The sequence below is a fragment of the Dipodomys spectabilis genome, unplaced genomic scaffold (genome assembly GCF_019054845.1).
Source record: "Dipodomys spectabilis isolate Male_0828 unplaced genomic scaffold, ASM1905484v1 ptg000103l, whole genome shotgun sequence".
Lineage (NCBI taxonomy): Eukaryota > Metazoa > Chordata > Mammalia > Rodentia > Heteromyidae > Dipodomys > Dipodomys spectabilis.
Window position 1 is genome coordinate 416,404 of NW_024870780.1, and position 7,337 is coordinate 423,740.

Below are 7,337 nucleotides of genomic sequence, written 5' to 3' on the forward strand. Positions count from 1 at the left end.
CACTTGCTACTGCTCTTCCAACTTCTCTCTGTGGCTCTGGACAGCCAGACTCTTGTACCTCAGATGGGTTACTTTGATGTCCAGGTGGCCTCAAACTTGCTCTATCTTCTCTCTCTAGGTGCTCTTCAGCTTCAGCTTCAGCTGCCTCTCCTTTTCCCTCCAGGTAGCTCACTTCATCCCCACATCCTTTGAATTCTGCTTCATATCACACCAAGGCCTTCCACTTTCTCATTTACCTCTGTAGCTGTGAATCTGGCACAGCAAGCTATATGTAACTTCTATATCTGTTTATCAAGATTTGAGCTGGAATCCAAGATGGTACTAGCTCACTGAGAACATGGGAAGCATCTTAACTACTCCCATGCCATTCACTTCTCATTGAGAAAGATGCAAATGTGTTGTGGTCAGTCTCTCCTTCTCCATTTCTGGCTCAGCAGAATAAAGTGAAGTCACAGTGGAGCTACCAGACAGCTGCAATGTCAGAAAGTGACCTAACCAAAGATAATTTTGTGAGGGGATACATATCAAATGTAGTAGGATGAATGCACATATTTGTAGGACACTACTAAGGGCTTGCATCTGACTAGTTATGTTATGTCCAAAATGGCAGACCAATCTTAGGCTCTAACCTAGATCTTCCTGTTCTGAAGGCCCTGAGGACTCCTACATACAACTCAGACTTAATGACGTGGGTAAATAAAACAGTAGGTGAGTATGGATTAGTATTCTGAAGGCATGCTAAGGTGTTGTCTTATCATGACTATCATGAAATCAATGTCCTTTCTCTGACCTTCACCATAGTTCTTTATTTGGCATAATTGGCAAGTTTCTTAGTGTGTCATTTTCTCCTGTTAGTTCAGTGCACAGGTTAAAACATTAAGCATGCCAAACCATGGGTTTCCATTGTCCCAGTAGAAGTTTTGCATTCTAGGATCTTCCTTCTTAGTAAGTCTATTCTTGGGCCCTTATATGCATATGCTCACAGAAGTGAATGTCTCACAAACCATGGAACATAGTTGGCCAATGATGATTAGCTCACACAGAGACTCAAGCGGTTTGGGTCTGTAGCCTTTCTGAGAGGCCTTGGACGAGGTACTGTGGGCAACATTGACAGTAATTCCTCAGAGCAATACCACTAGCAGCAAGTGAGCCCTGACTACTACTTAGCCCTTACTAGTTCTACCTCGGGAATGAACACATGAACAAACCCAGGTTAGCTTATTGCACAGTGTCCTCATCAATGAAACCATTTTGAGCCTAGGAGAAACTCTCCATTTGAAAAGCAGTACACATAAGAAGCAGATGATGCCCCACACTCAAATGCTCCAGGAGAACAGAGTGTAAGGGTGTCTACACAGTTGGAAAATAGGATTCTGAGGGGTGGGAAGGGATGATTTTAGATAGCAAACTTAGAAGTAATTATACGAATTCCTAACCTAACTTTCTTCTGCCCCTCAGATTCAATTCAGGAAGTGGTGCAATGTTTATAATCACAAAATGGAGTTTTTAATCCCAGGCCCTAACTTTAGGTGTTCTTGTTATGTCTTCCCACCTGCCACTGATGTAAACAGTCAGAAGGGCAAAGGGGAAGGGAACCCCTGCACAGGAATATAAATGGAGCTTACAAGCCACTGCAATCTCTGACTTTCTATGTTGAAGGTAAGATAAAAGGCAGTTTGGGTTTCTAAGAACTCAGTTTCTAAGCTATATGGCTCCTTCAGAACTTCTTTCCCTCCTGTGTTTTGAAAGCAACAGTTAGTACAGTACTTCTGTCTCTTAGGGGCAATCTTTCTCTTCACACAATGAATGCTTAAAGTAGACAATAGGTGGAAGCTAACATTAAATCAAAAAAGTATGAAATCAGGCTGGGAAGGTGGCTCAGTGGTAGAGCGTTTGCCTTGCATGCATGAGGCCCTGGGCTCGATTCCTCAGCACCACATAAGCAAAAAGAAAAAAAAAGCCAGAAGTGGCGCTGTGGCTCAAGTGGTAGAGTGCGAGCCTTGAGCTGAAGTGCTAAGGGACAGCGCCCAGGCCCAGAGTTCAGGCCCCACGACTGGATCACCCCCCCTCCACAAAAAAATATGAAATAGCACACAGTGAGTGCTTCCCCTGAATTCCTGGACCTAACAAGTTCCCATTTCTGAAGAAAAAACTATTATGGGTGCGTAATAACAACCTCCACTGCATGGTGAGCTTAGAACACTTTTCCCAAGGCAGGTTCTGTGCAGGTATTAGGATGGCTGAGATCTACTGGATCAATGAACTTACAGACAATGCAAGACAGAAAAGTCTAAGACTGAGTCCCAAAAGAAGAAACTGGACCAAGAAGAGAAAACTTATTGCTGGAAATGGAGAAATTCAGAGAATGTTTCTCTGAATACAGACATGGTAAAATTATAACAAAGTTCTAAGTTGTGGCTCATCAGTAGAAACTATCAAGTCAAACCTCATTAAAGCTAAAAATAAAACTTATAAAAATAAAAAAAACCTATTTGGATTTTAGTACTAACATCTATTTTAAGATGTGTGTGTGAGGGGGGGGGGGGTGTCTGAGATTATGTATGGGACAGCATTGGTTCTTAAAAATCACAATATTGATGCTGTGATTTCCAATTCAAGTCTGGTGGTGTTCTAGCTCTACCAGTTGAAACACACAATTCTCAATTTCTTCTGATTAACTGGAGATAAACATGTAATGGATATGTCAACCTGTATTGGATTTAGACTATGATCTTCAGATCTTACTCTCTGGAGTAGGTAAGGTTTAAGAGTGAACCACTAGCCGGGCGCTGGTGGCTCACGCCTTAATCCTAGCTACTCAGGAGGCTGAGATCTGAGGATCACGGTTCAAAGCCAGCCCGGGCAAGAAAGACCGTGAGACTCCTATCTCCAATAAACCACCAGAAAACCGAAAATGGCGCTGTAGCTCAAGTGGTAGAGCGTTCGCCTTGAGCTGAAGAGCTGAGGGACAGCACTCAGGCCCAGAGTTCAAGCCCCACAACCGACAAAAAAAAAAAAAAAAAAAGAGTGAGCCACTATGCTCAGCCCAGTATTTCCAGTAAGTTACTTAATCTTTCTGAATCTCAGCTTCTTCATTTGTGGAAAGTGAAGAGAATTACTTTGTGGACCTTAGGATCTGGTGGAAGTTATGACTGAGTGCAGGAAGTATAAGTGTTCAGGATGTATGTACAGAGCTTGACACTCTCATAAAACTACTGATGTTTATATTGAAATGAATTCCAGGAATTGGAAACAAGAGGGATTTTTCTGTTCTAGTTTACCCATTTATGGGCATTGAGGGAGCTAGAGATATTCAAGGAGAACAGGGAAACAAATGCAGCAGTTGTACTGTGTAGATATTATGTTCACAATGAGCTATACCACTGTGGACAGGGACAGGAGGGAAAATCAGAGACAGAGAGCAAAGGAAGAGATGAGATTGTCAAACCAGAAATGAACTCATTACCTGACTTACAAAATTAAAAATCTGGGTTGATGATTCTCTCCTCCAGTTTTTGTAGGTGCCCTTAAGACTCAGGCCCACTGATGGAGTTTTTGAAGGTTAACTTATATGATAATTGATATAGAGCCAGAATCTCTTAAGAAATTTTATGAAAAGCATTTCATTCTTAGTACCGGTTTCTCTTTGAGTGGTGATTCTATATGTTGTTGGCAGAGCTAATTTTTTTCCTTCTTGTCTTTAGTACTTGTCAGGTGTTGAGATCCTTCTTAAAGCTTTGCAACAGAGGTCTGCTATATCTTGGCACCTTGCCCCTAACCAAAATGGTAATCAACCTTTGAAATTAATGTACTTGATATGAGTTTTATTTATTTATTTAATTTGTTTTTGGTGGTGAACTCTGGGCCTGGTCGCTGTCCTTCAGCCCTCCAGCTCAAGACTAGTGCTCTACCACTTGAGCCACAGTACCACTTCTAGCTTTCCTGCTTAGGTGGTGCTGCAGAATCAAACGCAAGGTTTCGTGCATTCAAGATAAGCTGTCTACCACCGATCCACCTTCTCAGCCTTTAGGAGTGGTATTTTTGTGCACAGATCTATCAAGCAAATCTATTTACCAAATGTATTCATTTGCCACTAGCCATATTCAAAATTATGAATTATCTGATATTTTAATGAATAAAACTGTTATCATTGTTACCAGGAATTGTTTGTCTCCTCATGCTGTAAACATGGAGGAGGCATTTTAAACTAAAACTACAAAAGAAATTTTAAGATCTTGGTGTTAACAAATGTGTCCAGGTGTTGTTACATTAAACAGAATTCAAAATGGTTTTTCTTCATGAATACAGAGATCAAAGTTCTTATAATACTTATTTCAAAATGCAAATTAAAGGGAAAATCAGTCAGGAGGTAAAATTTATATTGAATGTAAATTTTTAAAGAGGAAAAGAAGATCCTAGATGGCAGACTAAAGACAAAGCAATATCAGAGCCCTATATGCTCAATACTAAATAAGAAACTTTAATTGAAAAATTCAGCTGGACTGTGCACATCAGGCAAAGGCAAGCAATCAGAGCCTACCACCAACAAAGAAACACCATAATGTATATCTCAGAAAAAGAAAACAAGTTCAGACCAGGGCTCAACCTCCTTATCCTTGATTTCAATGATACACATACACCCCCCCCTTACACACACACAGAAACACACACACACACACACACACACACAAGAATGTATGCAACAGCTCAACATACTCACATCCATTCAACATGAATCAAAGATCTTCTTGTAATATTTGAAACTTTAAAAGTTGCAAGTCTTGTAAATAATTGATAACAGATGCATAAGCAATTATTTTCTGAATAGCACTCTGCTATGAAAATGAGAGTTCATGATGCTTATAACTACTTAAACATCTCTGAATCCCGAAAGAATTAAACTAGAGACAATCCGAATTTGGGGACTATATTTCTACCAGCTATTCTGCAAAGGCTTAATAAGAAGTGAAATCTAAACTTAAATACAAAATCAATACAATTAATAATTGTGTAAGTGAAGTGAAAGACACTGATCAGAGACCTATGCTGCCTCCAGTTCTCAGCCAGCTGCACACTGTGGCATCTTTGATTCTGCTGGGCCTGGCCCACAGTTGTATCGCCAGAGCAGTGATCCTGCTGGGGTTGGGGCTGGGAGATTTGTGGAGCGGAGGGGAGGCCATGGGGGAAGCCAAGCTGGGATTGGGGGTGGGGGTGGTAGGGAGAGGATGGGAGGCCCTGGCAGAGGCTGGTGAAGGGAGGAAGGAGGGAGTAGCCCAGTGGCTCAGGAAGCAGCTGCTGCAAAGGCAGCGGGGTTCTGGGGAGTGTCTGTGAGGCACAGAGTTTGGCTCCTGGGATCTGGTGGCAGGGTGAGGAGAGGAAGGAGTCTCAAATCCCACCTAAACAGACAATGAGAAATGAGACAACCAGTGGCTGAAGAATTTCAAGAAGAAAGGCAGGGACTTGTAGGTAAACTCTGGGGGCGGGGAGGGCAGCAGTGTTGGACAGATGGTAGTCATGCCTCTCTGGAGACCCTTGGAAGTGAGTGAGGGCCAGCTCTGCTGTGGGCTTGGCCTCACTCTCGCCTTGAAGCAGGCACCGTATAATTCTGCCTGGAATCTTTAATAGCAGCTTAGTTTAACCTTAACGTCTACTTTGTTTGCTTTGCTTTGTTTTGTTTTTTGCTTAAAGTAATAGAAGAATTGGTGGGACAATCTGAAAGGATCTCTGGCTTCTTATTTTCTCATCTGAGCTACAACTTGTGTGCTACCAGCTTAGATGATGGGACTTTGAAATTCTGGAAAGCAGATGCACATCATAAGGCCCCATGGCTTTGTGATTTCTCACATACTTCTTTAATTATAATTGTTACTAAGGTGTGTACAATGAGTTTACCATTTCACAATTCATGTAATGTGTGCATTTGTCTTGTAGACAATGCCATCCTTTCCTGAGCTTTTTCCCAGTTTGTTTTTGTTGTTGTTGTTGTTGATTGTTTTTGTTTTTGTTCCTGACCTTCAGCTTGAACTCTGGATTGGGTGCTGCCCCTGAGTTTTTTGTAATCAAGGCTACTCTACCTCTGGAGACCCAGCTCCCTTTATGGCTTTTTGGTTGTTAATTGGAGAGAAGAGTCTCACAGATTTTCTCACTCCATCTGGCTTTGAACTGAGATCATCAGCCTCCTGATTAGCTAGGATTCTAGGCCTGAGTCTCCAGTGTCCAGCTACTAAAGTGTTGGTTTCATGCTTCCCTGGTTGTGTTACAACTTTCCTTAACTCTTGGCACTAATACTACATATTGCTTGGCTCAAATCTGAATCGGTGGAACATGCTGTATTTTGAGGAAGGCAGGAATAAGAAACTATAGGCCATAGGGACATATAAGCTAAACAAATCATTGGAAACATGGCATAAAGACAAATAAGTTTATTGCCAGTTGACTGTGTCATGTCTTTACTGTTAATTCTGCATGGCATGTGGATGATGTTATACATATCCAAATGGTCATTGGCAGAAATAAGGTTTCTCATCCTGTTCTATAAACAAAACAAAAACCAACCAAAAAATACTATTATGAGTCCAGCAATTTCCTCTAATTAGAGATCAGTATGCGCTAATTAATGAAAAAATATCCATTATTCAAGTGCTGCTACTTTTTCTAACCACAAATACAATGAAATATGTAGTTGTCTGTAGAATTGTGTACGAACGCCATCATTTTAATTCACAAAAAATTCAGACATTTAAATGTTTATTTTTTTTGTCAGTTGTGGGGCTTGAACTCAGGACCTGGGCACTGTCTGTGAGACTCTGTGCTCAATATAGTTAGCACTCTACCAATTGAGCCACAGAGACACTTCTGACTTCTGAGTTGTTAATTGGAGGTAAGAATCTTATGGGGTTTTTTTCTTCCTGAGCTGGCTTTGAACTGTGATCCTCAGATCTCAGCATCCTGAGTAGCTGGGATTACAGGAATGAGCCACTGGCACCTGGCTTCAAATAGTCATTTTTAAAACGATGAACTGCTTGATGCCTCTGGCTCACATATATAATCCTAGCTATAGTTAGGATTACAGGTATGAGAAACAAACACTAGGTGTGTGTTGTTCATGATGGTTTGCATTGGCATGTTTTGATATTGTTTGTTTCTTATACTACATTGCTCTTATTTTTATTTTCACCTAGGTGGGGGTGATAGGTGCTAGCCAGTGTTGAACCTTCTTTGGTTGAGATGGAGCCATGTGGAAGTTCTTGCCTATGGCATGAAATTGAAATCCTCCAGCTCTCAGCTCCCAATGGACCTGGGATGATAGATGTATTCCATCACGCAAAGCCAGTGGT